Raw genomic sequence first — 9,106 nt, 5'->3', positions numbered from 1 at the left:
CGTCAGCCTATTTCCCCCCTTATCCACTTTGAGTCTCCCACACTTCAAGGTAGCTCTCCTAGTTATCTAGCTAACTTGCTAGAAACGATGGAGTGAGAAGGAGCGACCAAGTCAACGAAAACCGATTTGACTCGAGAGACTGCCCTCCCTGGAACCCACCCCTCTGGTTAGAATGGGTCTCTACTGCGCAACCGCAACATCAAGATGCTGGGTGCGTTTGAGTGGATACATTCCCTCAAGTCGATGGTCACTATGGGATCAATGTCATGCCAAATGTATTGTGAACTCACAGCATGCATTTTGTATTCGTGTATCATGATCTGTACAAATAAGTACCAATCCACAAATGTAAATCACCAATCCACAAATGTACATCCCTTTCCACAAGTGTAAATCATCAATCCACACATGTAAATCACTTTCCAGAAATGTAAATTGCTATCCACAAATACAATTCACTATCCACAAACTAACACGTTTTGATTTGTATTTGTAAATCGATATATTGCATAGAATTTTTTTTATAAAAAATTATCATGCGTAGAAAGCGATTTGTAGTCGTAGAAAAAAAGTTCTCACGCGTTGAAAAAAAGTTCTCACATGTAGAAAGCGATTTGTTGTCATAGAAAAAGGTTTGTACCCGTAATAAGCGATTTCTATAAATCGCTGGCAGCATCTCATTCGGTCATGTTGATGCCTGCCTTTCAATGCAGCAGAAATTATAGTATGGTAACCGTAATATGTTAACCATATGTGTAACCATAGTATGTCCAACGTAAATAATCGAAACCCTAACCCTAGATTACTCTATATATGCAACACTACTGCGGTGTACACCAGTTCATCGCCCAAATAGTTGAATTAGCTGGCCAGTGTGATTGCACCACTATATGTGAAGGATATGTATGGGATCAATATCATGCCAAAAGTATTGTGAACTCACAGCATGCATTTTGTATTTATGTATCATGATCTGTACAAATAAGTACCAATCCACATACGTAAATCACCAATCCACAAATGTAATTTTTTATTTTATTTTTTATTTCACCTTTAGCTAACCAGGTAGGCCAGTTGAGAACAAGTTCTCATTTACAACTGCGACCTGGTCAAGATAAAGCAAAGCAGTGCGATAAAAACAACACAGAGTTACACATGGGATAAACAAACTACAGTCAATAACACAATAGAAAAATCTGTATACAGTGTGTGCAAATGAAGTAAGGAGGTAAGGCAATAAATAGGCCAATAGTGGCGAAGTAATTACAATTTAGCAATTTACGTGCAGATGAGGATGTGCAAATAGAAATACTGGTGTGCAAAAGAGCAGAAAACGAAAACAAATATGGGGATGAGGTAGGTAGTTGGTTGGATGGGCTATTTACAGACGGGCTGTGTACAGCTGCAGCGATTGGTAAGCTGCTCTGACAGCTGACGCTTAAAGTTAGTGAGGGAGATATAAGTCTCCAACTTCAGTGATTTTTGCAATTCGTTCCAGTCATTGGCAGCAGAGAACTGGAAGGAAAGGCGGCCAAAGAGGTGTTGGCTTTGGGGATGACCAGTGAGATATACCTGCTGGAGCGCGTGCTACGGGTGGGTGTTGTTATGGTGACCAGTGAGCTGAGATAAGGCTGAGCTTTATCTAGCAAAGACTTATAGATGACCTGGAGCCAGTGGGTTTGGACCAGCCAACAAGAGCATACAGGTCGCAGTGGTGGGTAGTATATGGGGCGTGGTGACAAAACGGATGACACTGTGATAGACTGCATCAAATTTGCTGAGTAGAGTGTTGGAGGCTATTTTGTAAATGACATCGCCGAAGTCAAGGATCGGTAGGATGGTCAGTTTTACGAGGGTATGTTTGGCAGCATGAGTGCAGGAGGCTTTGTTGCGAAATAGGAAGCCAATTCTAGATTTAACTTTGGATTGGAGATGCTTAATGTGAGTCAGGAAGGAGAGCTTACAGTCTAGCCAGACACCTAGGTATTTATAGTTGTCCACATATTCTAAGTCAGAACCGTCCAGAGTTGTGATGCTAGGCGGGCGGGCGGGTGCGGGCAGCGATCGGTTGAAGAGCATGCATTTCGTTTTACTAGCATTTAAAAGCAGTTGGAGGCCATGGAAGGAGTGTTGTATGGCGTTGAAGCTCGTTTGGATGTTTGTTAACAGTTTCTAAAGAAGGGCCAGATGTATACAGAATGGTGTCATCTGTGTAGAGGTGGATCAAAGAATCACCCGCAGCAAGAGCGACATCATTGATATGTCATGACGTTGGCCTGTGAGTAAGGTTTATGACCCCCCCCCCATAAATACCTTTCTCCCTTCCCCTCTCTTTCTGACCCTACTGAAGGACTGTTGAATAGCCTTTGTTAAATATAGAGAGTCTGGGAACATCAAACAAATGGGGAAAAGGAACCATATTTTGGTAATAAAACCAGTTGGAAATATGCTTTGGAACTTAATGAGTATGGATGTCAGTTCGGTTGTCATCTGAGACATTATGACTGATGACAGGACGACATAAACTGTATCTGGGAAAGTATACAGTTATCAGAGTCACATGGAATTGTTATGCAATTGAAATGTTTGATATTGAAATTGTTTGTTAGGAGATTAAATGTAATTTTAGCTTCCAATTGAGAGAATTGGGTTTTCATAAGGAAAGTGCCCTGCTTTATCAGTGGCCCGCCCCTGTGAAGAGACAGGGGTTATAAACGATGACACACCCTTCTCCCCTCACCACTATATAAGACAATGACACAATGTAACCGAGTTCCACTACGTGAGGTCTGCAGCATCTGCGTTACAAGGACACACGTGTCAAGTACAGAACTAAGCCAACCTCGGCGTGAGCTTTGGTTGTGAATGGTATGAACTTTGAACTTATTCACTACAGAAGTGATACTTCCTAGCTGTTCAGTTAGCAGCGGCCGCTGTAGACGTGGGCTAGGAAAGGACGGACGACGGATCCAGTCTACCACAGACGAAGATACCACAACGTATCCACTTTACCACCATTGACATTCTTCCGAGGACAGGAAGATCTGTTGGCCAACCCAGCCAGCATCTACGACCAGTCTACCGAAGCGCAGCTCAGAGTAAATATTTACTGCATTTTCCTTTTCCAAATGGGCGGTCATTTAGAATGCATAAGATTCTGTATTTACGATAGCATAGCTGCTGTTTCTTTGTTCCTAAGTCTTCCCGCTCTTTCATTCAAGCCCAACCCCCTTTCTTTGTGTAACAAGCCGCCATGTCGGCTCCGTCCACCAGGGACGTTTTCTGTATGACATCATTTGTATTCTGTGTATATGTAATTCTGTGTGATTAGTTAGGTATTTAGTAAATAAATAATTAAACCCAATTTTGAATTGCTGATTCAACTTGTTAGCCAGGGTTCGTGAAGATAACCAAGAATTTACAACTTTCATTATGAGACTGAAATAAAGTGAGGATTGAGATGACGGCTATCGATGTAAAATATTACTAAGTCTTTTAAGAGTTTATTCGGAAGATAACGGCTCTATAAACGTTCTTCCGTGGTGCCCCGACTTTCTAGTTAATTACATTTACATGATTAGCTTAATCAGGTAATATTAATTACAGAGAAAGGATTTAATAGAATAGCATGTCATATCACTTAATCCTGCATAGCCAAAGACACGACAGATATATAGAGAGAAAAGAGTCGGCCCGACAATTGAACCCTGTGGCACCCCCATAGAGACTGCCAGTGGTCCGGACAACAGGCCCTCTGATTTGACACACTGAACTCTATCTGAGAAGTAGTTGGTGAACCAGGCGAGGCAGTCATTAGAGAAACCAAGGCTGTTGAGTCTGCTGATAAGAATACGGTGATTGACAGAGTCGAAAGCCTTGGCCAGGTCGATGAAGACGGTTGCACAGTACTGTCTTTTATCGATGGCGGTTATGATATCGTTTAGGACCTTGAGCGTAGCTGAGGGGCACCCGTGACCAGCTCGGAAACCAGATTGCATAGCGGAGGAGGTATGGTGGGATTCAAAATGGTCGGTGATCTGTTAGTTCACTTGGCTTTTGAAGACTTTAGAAAGGCAGGGCAGGATGGATATAGGTCTGTAACAGTTTGGGTCAAGAGTGTCAACCGCGACCGCTTTCCAATCTTTAGCAATCTCAGACGATACGAAAGAGAGGTTGAACAGACTAGTAATAGGGGTTGCAACAAAATCACCAATCCACAAATGTAAATCACCAATCCACAAATATAAATCACCAATCCACAAATGTAAATCCCCAATCCACAAATGTAAATGACTTTCCACAAATGTAAATGATTTCCACAAATCTAAATCACTTTCCACAAATGTAAATCACTATCCACAAATGCAGTTTACTATCCACAAACAAACAAAAAAAGTTCCCATGTGTATGAAAAAAGTTCTCACATGTAGAAAGAGATTTGTAGTCGTAGAAAAAAAGTTGTCAAGCATAAAAGGTGATTTGTAGTCATAGAAAAAAGTTAGCACACGTAGAAAGCGATGTGTAGTCGTAGAAAAAAGGTTTGTAAACATAGAAAGCGATTTCTATAAATCGCTGGCAGGCTCTCGTTTGGCCATGTTGATGCCTGCCTTTCAAGGCTGCAGAAATTATAGTATGGTAACCTTAATATGTTAACCATATGTGTAGCCATAGTATGTCCAACGTAAATAATTGAAACCCTAGCCCTAGATTACTCTATATTTGCAACACTATTGTAGTGTACACCTGTGCATCAACAAAATAGTTGAATTAGCTGGCCAGTGTGATTGCACCAATACTTTTGGCATGATATTGATCCCATACATATCCTTCACATTTAGTGGTGCTATCACACTGGCCAGCTAATTCAACTATTTGGGTGATGAACGGGTGTACACCGCAAGTGTTGCAAATATAGAGTTTTTTTCTATGACTACAAATCGCTTTCTAAGTGTGAAAACTTTTTTTCTACGACTACAAATCGCTACAAATCACTTTTTGTTATTATGGCAGTCATTTTACTTAAGGCCCTTGGAAATGACCTGCATATCTGCAGGTATAAAAAAAAATCTAATGCAATATATCGATTTACAAATACAAATCAAAATGTGTTTGTTTATGGATAGTGATTTACATTTGTGGAAAGGGATTTACATTTGTGGATTGGGGATTTACATTTATGTATTGGGGATTTACATTTGTGGATTGGTGATTTATATTTGTGGATTGGTGATTTACATTTGTGGATTGGTGATTTACATTTGTGGATTGGTGATTTACATTTGTGGATTGGTGATTTACATTTGTGGATTGGTACTTATTTGTATAGATCATGATACATAAATACAAAATTAATGCTGTGAGTTCACAAATACATTTGGCATGATATTGACACCATAGGGTCACGCCTTCAAAAGTGTGTTGCATATGCCGCTTTCATGTCCTTGTCAGAACTTGGAAACGGACATTTCCGACTTGCTAACTGTTGTAGTTATACACTTGCCGCGTTCAACGAATCAGCAAGTTGGAAATTTCAACATTTCCTAGTTCCAACTAGCATGTGAATGTGGCGATAGAGTACCATTGTATGAGTCATAATACCTATAAAACCTAGTGGTCAAACACAGAAATGGTTCCAATAGTCTTTTTACCATACATTATTCTCATAGGGGATTTTAGAAACACTTCAAATAATGGCTGTGTTTCGTGTAGGCTTACCCTGGCGGGACGTTTTGATAACTGTGTAAATCTCTCTCGAACAAGGTGACTTTTATAAATATAATTGCCTGTATTTACCCCCCCAAAAAATGTATTGCTAATTATCTGCTATTGTGGCTATCATACAGAACTACAAATGCCTGTCTCAAGCTTAGCATCACCCACCAGGGCCATGATGAATTGGACTAGACTGCAGAAACGAGGCAAAGGTAAGAATCTCTGGATTAACTATCTAATGTTAGCAAAATTTAGTAATTAATAAATGTGTTTAAATTGACATTTCTGTGAACAGTCTTGGGCAAGTTTTAAATTGACACAATACCTGTTATCTAGCTAGCTCACGTTTAGCTAGCTAGTTAGCAACATTAGCCTGGCTAGATGGCTACATGGCTACATTAGTGGTCCATTTGTCTAGCCATTTAAATGCATGAGAAATTTATAAAAACAAATTAAGCTTTTTTGACTTTTATAAACCAACAGTCTAGCTCGCTAGTTAACTAGCTAACTAATTTAGATGGTGAAGCTAGGAATTCTTGATAATGCTTGTTTGTCTGTGGGTGAGTAGTCTACTTCAAGTAGCCGACTTGACTTGTAGCTACCCTAGCTAGCTGTATTATTTTGGGCTGGATTTTTGAGAAGTTTCAGAGACTGACTGATTAGTATATCTTGAATCAACAGTGAGCTTATGTAGCACATGGGGATGTGTAAAACTTACTCCTCAGACAGAGGTGTCCCCACTTTCGCCAGTGAATAGCTAGCTTTTCGCGTGGCACTGACTGGTAAGACGCTTCAGGAGGGCGGTCATGTGTGCTAGCAAGGCAGAGGTCTCGAGTTCGCTCCAGGTATGGGCCGAATCGGGAGGAAGTGGTACTAGCTAAGCAAGAAGCGTGACTTCCTTTCAATTTAATTTACTGCGGGAAGACAATGATTGCTGTTGCGCTCTGGACAGCAGATTATTAGTATAGCTAGTAGGCAAGGCTATGTAATCTTATTTAGTCCTCTTTGCTATTGTGGGTTTTACATTAATTGGTATTCACATGTTTGGGACACAAAGGTGGATTTCTGAGGAATAATGGAGGGGAGAAAAAGAGGAAGAAGAGATTGAAGAAAATGAGGAAAGCAGAGGTTGGATTTGAATTTGAGGATGATGGTGATAAAAATGGACATGGGGTGTTGAAGAAGATTGGTGTCAAGTGCAAACAGAGTGATACCTGGAGGAGAGTGGTGTCAAGTGCAAACAGAGTGAGCCGTGCGCCAGACCGAGTACTTGAGGTGAAATGGAAGTGAATGAGGGCAAGTTAAATGAGGTGGAAGGTGTGGTGAAGAGCTCTGAGCCCGAGTATGGCATCGATGGTCATGATAAAGAAGAATCTGGTCCAGTCGGAGTGACATTTGTTGTTTCAGGGTGGGTGGGAAAGGAGTTGGGTGCAGTTGAATCAGTGAAGGTTACCTGTAGTGGACTTGTGATGTTTGTTTGTGTCTCTTCTGACCAGGGGGAGCGGGCGCCCCGTGTCATGCAACTTGTGTCAAGATCTGTTTCTTTCTTTGCTCTTAGGAACAGGGCACCATCAAAATGAGTGTTTTCTGGGGTAGCGTGGAGCAAACAAAGTTGAAGATTCCGGGTGTTTGTGACGCCCTCCGTTTGGTACTACGTCGACCTGGTGGTGAGCGTGGTGAAACAGAAGAGTCAGACAAAGTCCTGTTAGGATGTATCAGTTATCCTGTTAGAGCTTGTGTGCTGTATCCTCAACACCCCATTTTATGTTTATTCCATGGCCAACCATCCCTCTAGCTACCCCTTATTCTACACTATGCCTTTCAAGCCCCATGGTCCCTCAACTTCTGATCTTTTGGAACTCTCCATCTTATCGCTGTAAACCCACCCTATGTTCACTTGTTGTTCTCCTGATTGGATAACATCTAGACTGAGTTGTGGTGTACTTTTCTTTCACCTATGTAATGCTTTCCTCCTTCTGCTTATTCTGGGGTTCAGACTGAATGCAGTGGTAAATGTGCTGCTCACAATTGATAGCAGCAACATGGACCTTTTACATTTACCAGAAGGATGTTGATATAGCTGTGCTTAGGCATGGCTTCATGGTCCTGTTACATTTACCAGAAGGGTGTTGATATAGCTGTGTTTAGGCATGGCTTCATGGACCTGTTACATTTACCAGAAGGGTGTTGATATAGCTGTGTTTAGGCATGGCTTCATGGACCTGTTACATTTACCAGAAGGGTGTTGATATAGCTGTGTTTAGGCATGGCTTCATGGACCTGTTACATTTACCAGAAGGGTGTTGATATAGCTGTGTTTAGGCATGGCTTCATGGACCTGTTACATTTACCAGAAGGGTGTTGATATAGCTGTGTTTAGGCATGGCTTCATGGACCTGTTACATTTACCAGAAGGGTGTTGATATAGCTGTGTTTAGGCATGGCTTCATGGACCTGTTACATTTACCAGAAGGGTGTTGATATAGCTGTGTTTAGGCATGGCTTCATGGACCTGTTACATTTACCAGAAGGGTGTTGATATAGCTGTGTTTAGGCATGGCTTCATGGACCTGTTACATTTACCAGAAGGGTGTTGATATAGCTGTGTTTAGGCATGGCTTCATGGACCTGTTACATTTACCAGAAGGGTGTTGATATAGCTGTGTTTAGGCATGGCTTCATGGACCTGTTACATTTACCAGAAGGGTGTTGATATAGCTGTGTTTAGGCATGGCTTCATGGACCTGTTACATTTACCAGAAGGGTGTTGATATAGCTGTGTTTAGGCATGGCTTCATGGACCTGTTACATTTACCAGAAGGGTGTTGATATAGCTGTGTTTAGGCATGGCTTCCTTGTTTTGAGTCTGTTAAGTGTGTTTCTCATTCTGCTGGAGTAGTATTTTATATAAAAGCTACCTTACACATTCAGTTGTTTCTACATTTGTAACACACCAACCAAAAATGACAATATACTGTTTTACATGGCGTTATTTGTGCTGGTCTAATTCCTACAATGGAAAATCAGAAGAATCTGTGTGCTCTCTGATAGTAATACTAGTTCATATGGTGCTCTTCAATGTCCCAGGTTTGTGGTGTTGATGAAGAAATAATTTCATCTTTACTTACATTCAGATGTGTATATGTTATGTATACAAGGCATATTCATACATTGTTTACTATTTAAATTTCATTAAAACAATTTAATTGTTGGAGTTAAGGTGTTTGACATGATTGATGGGTGACTAGGTGCATTCTTGTCAAATTAATATGCTTATTCATTCATGATTATGGATACATTCTGCAATGAGTTAATCTGGCTTTCAATCTGCAACAGAACATGTCAACAAATTCATTCTGAATTGCTTGAATACAGCAGTGCATACTGACACCAT

General features: G+C 40.8%; 1 protein-coding gene and 1 long non-coding RNA gene across 4 annotated transcripts in view; one reads left to right on the top strand and one right to left on the bottom strand.

Moving 5' to 3' along the window:
- Positions 1–140, bottom strand: part of LOC106605892 (sorting nexin-27) — a 77,960-nt gene extending 77,820 nt beyond the window's left edge. For 2 of the 3 annotated variants that reach the window (XM_045698911.1, XM_045698922.1), the window contains exon 1: positions 1–139. This exon is cut by the window's left edge and continues 330 nt beyond it. The gene's annotated coding sequence lies outside the window, so the exon portion shown is untranslated. The other variant, XM_045698913.1, reaches the window with a different exon arrangement.
- Positions 141–5,606: 5,466 nt separating this feature from the next.
- On the top strand, positions 5,607–7,940 carry LOC106594010 (uncharacterized). The gene is made up of 3 exons (XR_001326015.2): positions 5,607–5,760; positions 5,844–5,924; positions 7,271–7,940. It is a non-coding gene; the product is annotated as an uncharacterized lncRNA (long non-coding RNA).
- Positions 7,941–9,106: the final 1,166 nt, after the last annotated feature.

Source organism: Salmo salar, chromosome ssa02 (genome assembly GCF_905237065.1).
Source record: "Salmo salar chromosome ssa02, Ssal_v3.1, whole genome shotgun sequence".
Lineage (NCBI taxonomy): Eukaryota > Metazoa > Chordata > Actinopteri > Salmoniformes > Salmonidae > Salmo > Salmo salar.
The sequence above is the reverse complement of the archived record's forward strand: the minus strand, read 5'-3'. Positions and strand labels throughout refer to the sequence as shown.